We start from the raw sequence: 10,661 nt of genomic DNA, 5'->3' as shown, positions 1-10,661 counted from the left end.
AGGGGAAACAGTTTAGCTACTATACATAAATATATAACAGGGCCATCTGAACAGGAATTTCATTTGACTCCTCAGGGCATGAGGTAAAAGATAATTTGGCTTCAGTCCTAAACGATCCAGCCAGCTGAGCTGGTTAAGTGCTAAACGGGGTTTATAACTAAAGGGACGACCTCCTCTTTAGATTTCCTCTTTTCTGATGTAAGGATTGAGTCTCACTGCTTTAATTTGGTAGAAATGTGGGCCTGGAAGGGACCTTGAGAAGTCCTTAAGCCCAGTCCTCAGTGCTGAGGCAGGACCAAGTCATCCTAGACCAGCCCTGACAGGGGTTTGTCCCACCTGCTCTTAAAAGCCTCTAATGACGGAGATTCCCTCCCTCGGTAACCTAGTGCAATGCTTGGCTAGCTTTAGGGCTACACACTTTTTACAATGTCCAACCCACGACTCCCTTGCTGCACACTAAGCTGTTTCGTTCTCGTCCTCGCCGTGGAGGACGTGGGGAACAATCGACCACCTTCCTCTTTAGAACAATCTTTGACTTATCGGACAACTGTTCTCAGGTCCCTCCCCAGCCATCTCTTCTCTAAACATACCCAGTTCTTTCAATCATTCCTCATAGGCCCTGTCTTCTAAACCTCCGATCATCTTTGTCACTCTCCTCTGGACTCTCTCCAATTTGTCCATCTGTCTTAAAATGCGATGATGAAAACTGGATATAGGATGCCAGCTGAGGCCTCACCAGTCTCTATTTTCCCTCTTTACACAGGGGTCCATTTTGGAACTTTCTGATCTTTCAGGCTTTTAAACTCAGTGCATATCAATCATGTAGGATCTGTGACAGGTTCCCCTCCTCAGGGTGCCACCTGGACCTGGGGTACCACTGAGCCCCCCTGACCCACCTGCCTGGGCTCCCTTCTACACTGTACCGCTGTGACAAACTGCCAAGCCCTCTCCAGGCTTCAGCCTGCGTTTTTACCAGCACACATACAGGTAAGGACAAGTCCAGCTGAAATTACATGCAGACTCTGACCAGCCCCTGCATGGGAAGGCAACAGCTAGAGCATCTCCCAGTTCTAAGGCACGCCCCCTCTGGAGTATAAATGCAAAATGCAGGGAACTGTACAGCATAAACTCATGAAATTTGCCCCCTCCCTCAGTGTGGAGAGGAATAACAGCAGCTTTCTGCCCCAAGTTATGACTCCCACTCACTGGTTTTAGATAAAGCAAAAACAAGTTTAACAACTACAGAAGATAGATTTTAAGCGATTATAGGAGATGGCAAACAGATCAAAGCAGATTACCCAGCAAATAAACAAAAACTCCAAACTAAAGCTTAATACACTAAATAGTTAGGAGATGAATTGCAAATTCTCACCCTCGGTGACAATACAAGCAGGCTGCAGATTCTTAAGGGGCCAGCTGCACTTGCTCACAGCTTGGAATCCCCAGGTGTTCCATTCACAGGCTAGAAATCCCTTTAGCCTGGGGCCAGCACTTCCCCCACTTCAGTCTTTGTTCCTCAGGTGTTTCCAGGAGTCTCCTTGGGTGGGGGAGTCAGTGAAGAACCACAATTTTGTCACTCCCCTGCCTTATACAGCTTTTGCATATGGTGGGAACCTTTTGTTTCACAGCTTGGTTCCCACGCCAGTCAATGGAAAAATACTGACATCCCAAGATGGAGTCCAGCACCAGGTGACCTGGTCACATGTCCCTGTGGTCACAGCAGCCATTACTCGGAGGCTGTCTGTAGGGTCCTCAGGAAGGCTCCCCAGGTGGGAGAAAAGCTTCTCCTAAGGCCTGTTCTTCTCTTAATGTACCATTGCCCTGACTTCAGATACAGAAATGATACATGAATACAAATAGGATCATCATATTCAGCAAAGCATAACCTTTCCAATGACACCTCGCATGACTTTTCTTGCATAAAAAACATTATAGAATCATAGAATCACAGAACTGAAAGGGACCTCGAGAGGTCATCTAGTCCCATCCCCTGCACTCATAGCAGGACTAAGTATTATCTAGACCATCCCTGACAGGTGTTTGTCCAACCTGCTCTTAAAAATCCCCATGGTGGAAATTCTACAGCCTCCCTAGGCAATTTATTCCAGTGCTTAACCACCCTGACAGGAAGTTTTTCCTAATGTCCAATCTAAACCGCCCTTGCTGCAATTTAAACCCATTGCTTCTTGTCCTGTCCTCAGAGGTTAAGAAGAACAAATTTTCTCCCTCCTCCTTGTAACAACCTTTCATATACTTGAAAACTGTTCTCATGTCCCCTCTCAATCTTCTCTTTTCCACACTAAACAAACCCATTTTTTTCAATCTTCCCTCATAGGTGATGTTTTCTAGACCTTTAATATTTTTGTTGCTCTTCTCTGGACTTTCTCCAATTTCTGAAATGTGGTGCCCTGAAGTGCACACAATACTCCAGTTGAGGCCTAATCAGTGCGGAGCAGAGCGGAAGAATTATTTCTCATGTCTTGCTTACAACACTCCTGCTAATACATCCCAGAATGTGGTCATAATCATATCATAATAATATCCCAGGATAATAATGCATCCCAGGATCGCATTCGCCTTTTTGGCTACAGCGTCACACTGGGAGCTCATGTTCAGCTGATTGTTCACCACAACCCCACAAATGTTTTTCAGAGTCACCGCCCTGCTGGATCGAGTCCCCAGCCTGTAAGTAGGGCCTGCATTCTTTGTTCCTAGATGTATATGAGACATACCCCGGGTACCATCTGAACTGCATAGCAGCACCTGCGAGTTACACTGTCAGTGATCTCCGGCTGCCTACAAGACTTCGCCCCTCCTGGCCGATGATGACTTAGCTTTGGTTATTTACACCATCGCCTCTCCCCTGGGTGACAGCAATGTGACACCCCAAGGCTGCGCTACTCAGGAAACTTCAGCTGTTCCACAATGCAGCAGAGCATCTCCATGAGTGTATCAACCAGCCCTCGACTGCCCACACCGACTTCCCATGGAATACCTGCGATGCTGGTTTGGGTTTCCCGGGGTGTCCGGGGCAATCACCACCCTCTGCTCCCAGCAGGATGGAGCCCTGTCTGTGCCCACCAGGGGATACTCTCGCCTGCCACTGGCGCTGGCAGACCCGGTGTGACATGCTGGGCCTCAAAGCAACACCCTGGCACCCCCATAATCACCGCGGTCATCTAATTATGGTGTGTTTTGTACAAAGTCTGTCTTGTGAGGCATCACTTTAAAAGTCTTGATCTGTTGAACATTAACACCCTGTTGGATGGTGTGAGCTGTCACTGGATGGGAAGGTATAAAGTTTTGCTCTGTGTGTGTCACTGAAATATATTGTGAGGTTGGGAACACCCACAACCAGCCTTTCAGGTGCAACAATAGAGCAGCCAGACGTGCTGGTGGCCCATTAAAGGAATCCACACTCCCAAGGACTGTCATAGGAGCTGGATACAATGGAGACTTCTCAGAGAGAAGCATGTAGCCAATGGAGGCTGCTTGACTCACGTCATAGCAAAGAGCCTTTCCGGCCAGCTGGAAGAAGCTATAAAAGAGGGGAAGTGACATCATCACTTAGCCTTACTCCCCGCCACCCCTAATTGAACACCTGGAAACACGTCTGGAGAACAAAGACTGAACTGGGGAGGGGGACCAGGCTGGACAGAAGAATCCCAGCCTATGTATTAAGGAACTAGACCATCAGGGTGAGACACTGCTTGATTCAAATCCTGTCTAGTTTATAGAACTCAGATTGTGATTTTAACTTTATTTCTTAGGAAACCAACTCTCTCCGTCCCCCTGATCACCCCAGCAGCCCCTCTCTGCACCTGGCCCGGCACAGAGCCCTCTTGCTGCGACATAGAGTGACAGATCCCCGGGCCAGAAGGGACCTTGTGATCACCTAGCCTGAGCTCCCTGTATAACCCGGGCCAGAGAACGGCCCAGAACTAATTCCTAGTTCAACTAGAGCAGATCTGTTAGAAAAACAGTGGTCAGTGATGGAGAATCCCCCGCGCCTCTTGGTAAGCCATGCCAATGGGCAGTGACTCTTACTGTTAAACGTTGACACATTATTTCCAATCTGAATTTGAGTAGCTTCAACTTCCAGTCAATGGGTTGCATCAGACCAAAGAGATGGACGAGGCCTCTAAGATCTAATTTCTATTCCCCTTGTAGGTACGTTCAGATGGGCTCTAGGCTCCCCTGAACCTCCTCGTTGCTAAGCTGAATAGACGGGGGCCAGATTTGGACACAGGATTGCAGACGAGGGCTTTCCAGTAGTCGCGTGATACAATGAACAAAACACTGCAACAGCACTCAGAAATCCCGTCCAACCCATTCCCAGCAAGAAGGTTTCACTTCTTTATAATGGAAGCTCCATTAGAGGAAATAGCTTTGCTTTCGGTGGATACAGACTCTCTGTCGACCGGCTGGGTGTCCCGTGTGTTCCTCTTAGGAGAACGTTGTGCTGCCCTCTCTCAACAAATGCCTCAGGCACCTCGTCAGCATAAAGATGGTGACATGACAATTTTCATTTCCTTTCTCTCCATACCCCGACTTTTTAAATTAACCTTTCCTCACCTCTCCAGCTCTCTGACACACACACAACACACACACACACGGACACACACACACACTTTTTGAGTATGAGAGAAAGGGAACATAATTTTGTAAAAATGAAAATTGTTTCATATTAGGATTTATTTTTGTCAAGAAAACAATTTTTTTGGACCAGAACATACATTCTCAATTTGGTCCAAAAGCCCATTTTTGTCAAAAAAAGTTTGACAAAAAGTTCTCAATCCACTCTCCTTAAATTATTTCTTGACATTTAGGACAACGTTTGGCTGGCGAAGTACAAACCCATTATGCCCTTAAGTCATCCTCAGACTTCACAGCCTAAAAATGTAAATAGTTAAACAGAGTATAGACCATACAGTGTTGGAGCAGAAGGGAATTACGTGCAGAAAACAAGCTGTCGGTACCTGCCTATGGTCTGGTCTACACTATGAGTTTAATTCGAATTTAGCAACGTTAAATTGAATTAACCCTGCACCCGTCCACACAACGAAGCCATTTATTTCAAAATAAAGGGCTCTTAAAATCGATTTCTGTACTCCTCCCCAACAAGCGGAGTAGCGCCGAAATTGATATTGCCATATCGAATTAGGGTTAGTGTGGCCACAATTCGATGGTATTGACCTCGGGGGGCTATCCCACAGTGCACCATTGTGACCACTCTGGACAGCAATCTGAACTCGGATACACTGGCCAGGTAGACAGGAAAAGCCCCGCGAACATTTGAATTTCATTTCCTGTTTGCCCAGCACAGGACAGCACAGGTGACCACAGATAGCTCATCAGCACAGGTAACCATGCAGGCCGATAATCGAAAAAGAGCACCAGCATGGACCGTACGGGAGGTACCGGATCTGATCGCTATATGGGGAGAGGATTCAGTGCTAGCAGAACTTCGTTCGAAAAGACGAAATGCCAAAACTTTTGAAAAAATCTCCAAGGGCATGATGGAGAGAGGTCACAATAGGGACTCAGATCAGTGCCGCGTGAAAGTCAAGGAGCTCAAACAAGCCTATCAAAAAACAAAGGAGGCAAACGGTCGCTCCAGATCAGAGCCGCGGACATGCCACTTCTACGCTGAGCTGCATGCAATTCTAGGGGGGGCTGCCACCACTACCTCACCTGTGACCGTGGATTCCGAGGCGGGGGTAATCTCATCAGCCACACCTGAGGATTCTGCGGACGGGGAAGAGGAGGAGGAGGAGGAGGAGGACGAGCTTGCAGAGAGCACCCAGCACTCCGTTCTCCCCAACAGCCAGGATCTTTTTCTCAGCCTGACTGAAGTACCCTCCCAAGCCTCCCAAGCCAGTATCCAAGACCATGAACCCATGGAAGGGACCTCAGGTGAGTTTACCTTTTAAAATATAAAACTTGTTTTAAAAGCAAGCATTGTTTAATGATTACTTTGCCCTGAGGACTTGGGCTGCATTCACGGCCAGTACAGCTACTGGAAAAGTCTGTTAACATGTCTGGGGATGGAGCGGAAATCCTCCAGGGACATCTCCATGAAGCTTTCCTGGAGGTACTCCAAAAGCCTTGCTACAAAGTTTCTGGGCAGTGCAGCCTTATTCCGTCCTCCATGGTAGGACACTTGACCACGCCATGCTAGTAGCAAGTAATCTGGTATCATTGCATGACAAAGCCTGGCAGTGTATGGTCCCAGTGTTTACTGGCATTCAAGCAACATTCGTTCTTTATCTCGCTGTGTAATCCTCAGAAGAGTGATATCACTCATGGTAACCTGGTTGAAATACGGGAATTTAATTAAGGAGACAGAGGTGGCCCTTCCTACTGGGCTGTTTGCCTGTGGCTGAAAAGAAATCCTTCCCTGCAGTTAGCCAAGCGCGCGGGGGGTGAGGGGAATTGGCCCTGAGCTTTTCGCATTTGGCTAGCAGGGATCTTCCCTGATACCAGCCACGTGGTGGGGGGAGAGATAAAGCGATCATCCAGAGAATTGGATCGGGGGGGGGTTAGTTTGTTTTCTGCTGCTGAAGGTTAACAGGAAAACCGCAGCACTCAACGGGCTTTGCTTGGTATGTGGGAAAGGAGGGCGCAGAAGCCAAAAGACAATGGCTTACCATGGCTGCATGCAAGCCGAATTCTGTTGCCCGGACCTGCGTCTGTGATCTCTAGCAGCAAAGCCACAGGCACTCAATATTAAGAGGCAAAATGCGACCTTGCACAGAAATCACATGTGCTATGTAATGTGAATAGTGTTGTTCACCGTGAAAGAGTATAAGCATTGTTCTGCAAAATGTATCTTTGTAAAAAATTCTCTCTTTTTTCCCTCCCTCCAGCAGCTGCAAATTTTTCAAGCCTCCCTCCTCCGTCCCGAAGGCTATCTCAGATAAGGCGTCGGAAAAAGAGGACGTGAGACGAGATGTTCACGGAAATCATGGAATCCACCCGCAGTGAAAGAGCTTATCTGAATGAGTGGAAGGACACGGTTTCAAAGTATCGGAAAGATGCCAGTGAACATGAGGACAGGAGGGACCAACATGAGGAGAGGAGAGACGCTCGAGATGAGAGGTGGTGGCAGGAAGATCAGAGGAGGCAGGATGCAACGCTGGGGCTGCTGCGTGAGCAAACAGACATGCTCCGGCATCTGGTGGAGCTTCAGGAACGGCAGCAGGATCACAGACTAGCGCTACAGCCCCTGTATAACCCCCCTTTCCCCTCACCATGTTCCATAGCCTCCTCACCCAGACATGTAAGAACGTGGAGGGGGAGGCTCCGTGCACCCTCCCACTCCACCCCAGTGGACAGCCCAAGCAAAAGGCTGTCATTTTTTTATCCCTTTTTTAGTGGCCTTTTCCTTCCCTCCGATCCTCCTCCCAAACCCCACCCGGGTTCTCTCCCTCTTTTTATAATCAATTAATAAAGAATAAATTATTTGTAAACGATAGTGACTTTATTTCCTTTGAAAGCAAGCTGTGATCGAAGTGGGAGGGTGGGTTCCTTACAGAGAATGAATCAATAAAGGGGGCGGGTTTTCATCAAGGAGAAACAAACAGAAATTTCACACTGTAGCCTGGCCAGTCATGAAACTGGTTTTCAAAGCTTCTCTGATGCACAGCACTTCCTGGTGTGCTCTTCTAAGCGCCCTGGTGTCTGGCTGCATGTAATCAGCAGCCAGGCAATTTGCCTCAGCTTCCCACCCCGCCATAAAGGTCTCCCCCTTACTTTCACAGAGATTGTGGAGCACACAGCAAGCAGAAATAACAATGGGGATATTGGTTTGGCTGAGGTCTGACCGAGTCAGTAACGATCGCCAGCGACCTTTTAAACGGCCAAATGCACATTCTACCACCATTCTGCACTTGCTCAGCCTGTAGTTAAACAGCTCCTGACTCCTGTCCAGGTTGCCTGTGTATGGCTTCATGAGCCATGGCATTAAGGGGTAGGCTGGGTCCCCAAGAATAACTATTGGCATTTCAACATCCCCAATGGTTATTTTCTGGTCCGGGAAGTAAGTCCCTTGCTGCAGCCGTTTAAACAGAGTAGTGTTCCTGAAGACGCGAGCATCATGAACCCTTCCCGGCCAGCCCACATTGATGTTGGTGAAATGTCCCTTGTGATCCACCAGTGTTTGCAGCACCATTGAAAAGTACCCCTTGCGGTTCATGTACTGGGTACCCTGGTGCTCCGGTGCCAAGATAGGGATATGGGTTCCATCTATCGCCCCACCACAGTTAGGGAATCCCATTGCAGCAAAGCCATCCACTATGGCCTGCACATTTCCCAGAGTCACTACCTTTCGTAGCAGCAGCTCAGTGATTGCTTTGGCTACTTGTATGACAGCAGCCCCCACAGTAGATTTGCCCACTCCAAATTGATTCCCGACTGACCGGTAGCTGTCTGGCGTTGCAAGCTTCCACAGGGCTATCGCCACTCCCTTCTCAACTGTGAGGGCTGCTCTCATCTTGGTATTCTGGTGCTTCAGGGCAGGGGAAAGCAAGTCACAAAGTTCCATGAAAGTGCCCTTACACATGCGAAAGTTTCGCAGCCACTGGGAATCATCCCACACCTGCAACACTATGCGGTCCCACCAGTCTGTGCTTGTTTCCCGGGCCCAGAATCGGCGTTCCACGGATAGAACCTGCCCCATTAACAACATGATCTCCAAAGCGCCGGGACCCACGGTTTGAGAGAATTCTGTGTCCATGTCCATGTCCTCATCACTCCCGTCGCCGCGCTGCCGTCGCCGCCTCCTCCTCGCCTCGTTTTTCTGGTCCTAGTTCAGCATAAACTGCACGATAATGTGCGAGGTGTTTACAAGTTTCTTGACTGCTGTCTTGAGCTGAGCGGGCTCCATGCTTGCCATGGTATGGAGTCTGCAGTGTTCACCCATGAAAAAAGGTGCAAAACGGTTGTCTGCCGTTGCTTTCATGGGGTGAGGCTGTACCCAGAACCATCTGCGACAATGTTTTTTGCCCCATCAGGCACTGGGATCTCAACCCAGAATTCCAATGGGTGAGGGAGACTGCGGGAACTATGGGATAGCTATGGGATAACTACCCACAGTGCAATGCTCTGGAAATCAACGCTAGCCCCGGTACATGGATCCACACCGCCAAATTAATGTGCTTAGTGTGGCCGCATACATTCGACTTTATACAATCTGTTTCCAAAATTCGAATTCAGTGAATTCGGATTAATCCCGTAGTGTAGACATACCCTATGAGATAGACATGGATTTTCCAACCCAGCCTCTAGACCTCGAGGATTTAGTTCCACTGGGTTCGTCTACAATTGACTTGATGCTGGGAGCGGCTGTACGGTTCTTACTAGATTTCAGCACAAGTTTCCTTCAAGGGTCTCTGGATGCGTCTTTGAGGGCAAGTCAGGTGACAAACTTTCATATTTAATAACACGTGGCCCATCAAGTTGAACCACTTCTCACTTTAGCTATCATCATTTTTACAGTCTAAGAGAAATACGGGCTGACTCATGTAGTTTCGTTGTTTGCAACAGGATACAATCAACTCCCGATTATCCAAATAGCCTGAGGGGACATGGATTTTATTCAGATGATTGGAAGTTTGGATAATCCAGAGGGCAGGAGCCATTCAGCAACGGAGGGGCTCTCACTCGTCTGGAGGGGGTCATCGTCCTCCTCCTATTCCTGGCCGGGGGTCTCTGCTCTATTATCTGGATCCCCACATTGTCCAAATCCCTTCCTGGTCCCCTAGCATGATATACATGAGACCATGCTGCAGAGGACAAGTGTTTCATACTGGGGACAAGGAAGGGACTCAGATAATGCAGAGTTTGGATAACAGGGTTTCAGATAAACAGAAGTACACCGTATATCTATTATTGTGGAGGTTAACTTCAGGATCAGTCATGGCTTATGGACGTCTCTAGATTCTACCTTTCAGCACTTTGCAGCTGGGAGAAGGTTGGCTAACTGCCATGATTTGTCATGTAGGGTTCTCTACACAAACGTCTTGAGGCTTTCTATTGGGGGTCATGTCCATCATCCAAGAAACGCCAGACTGACCTTTCTAGTTGCTATTTTCCCTCTTTACACAGGGGTCCATTTTGGAACTTTCTGATCTTTCAGGCTTTTAAACTCAGTGCATATCAATGGAGGAGCCAGACGTGCTGGTGGTCCATTAAAGGAATCCACACTCCCAAGGACTGTCGAAGGAGCTGTATACAATGGAGACTTCTCAGAGAGAGCACATGGACAATGGAGGCTGATTGACCCACATCGTAGCAAAGGCTCTTTCCAGCAAGCTGGAAGAAGCTATAAAAGAGGGGAAGTGACATCATCACTGGGCCTCACTCCCCCCCTCACCTCCAACTGAACATCTGGAGAACAAAGACTGAACTGGGGAGGGGGTCCCAGGCTGGACAGGAGAATCCCAGCCTGTGTAGTAAGGAACTAGACCATCAGGGTGAGACACGGCTTGTTTCAAATCCTGTCTAGTTTATAGAACTCAGATCGGAATTTTACTTTTATTTCAATTACTTTTAAACCAATTTTGATCTGTGCGCTTATTACTTATAATCTCATCAAACCTGTCTTTCTATAGTTGATAAACTAGTTTTATATTTTACCTAAAACAGTGGATTTTGGTTGA

This window comes from Chrysemys picta, chromosome 4 (genome assembly GCF_011386835.1).
Source record: "Chrysemys picta bellii isolate R12L10 chromosome 4, ASM1138683v2, whole genome shotgun sequence".
In the NCBI taxonomy this organism is placed as follows: domain Eukaryota; kingdom Metazoa; phylum Chordata; order Testudines; family Emydidae; genus Chrysemys; species Chrysemys picta.
Note: the sequence above shows the minus strand (reverse complement) of the source record.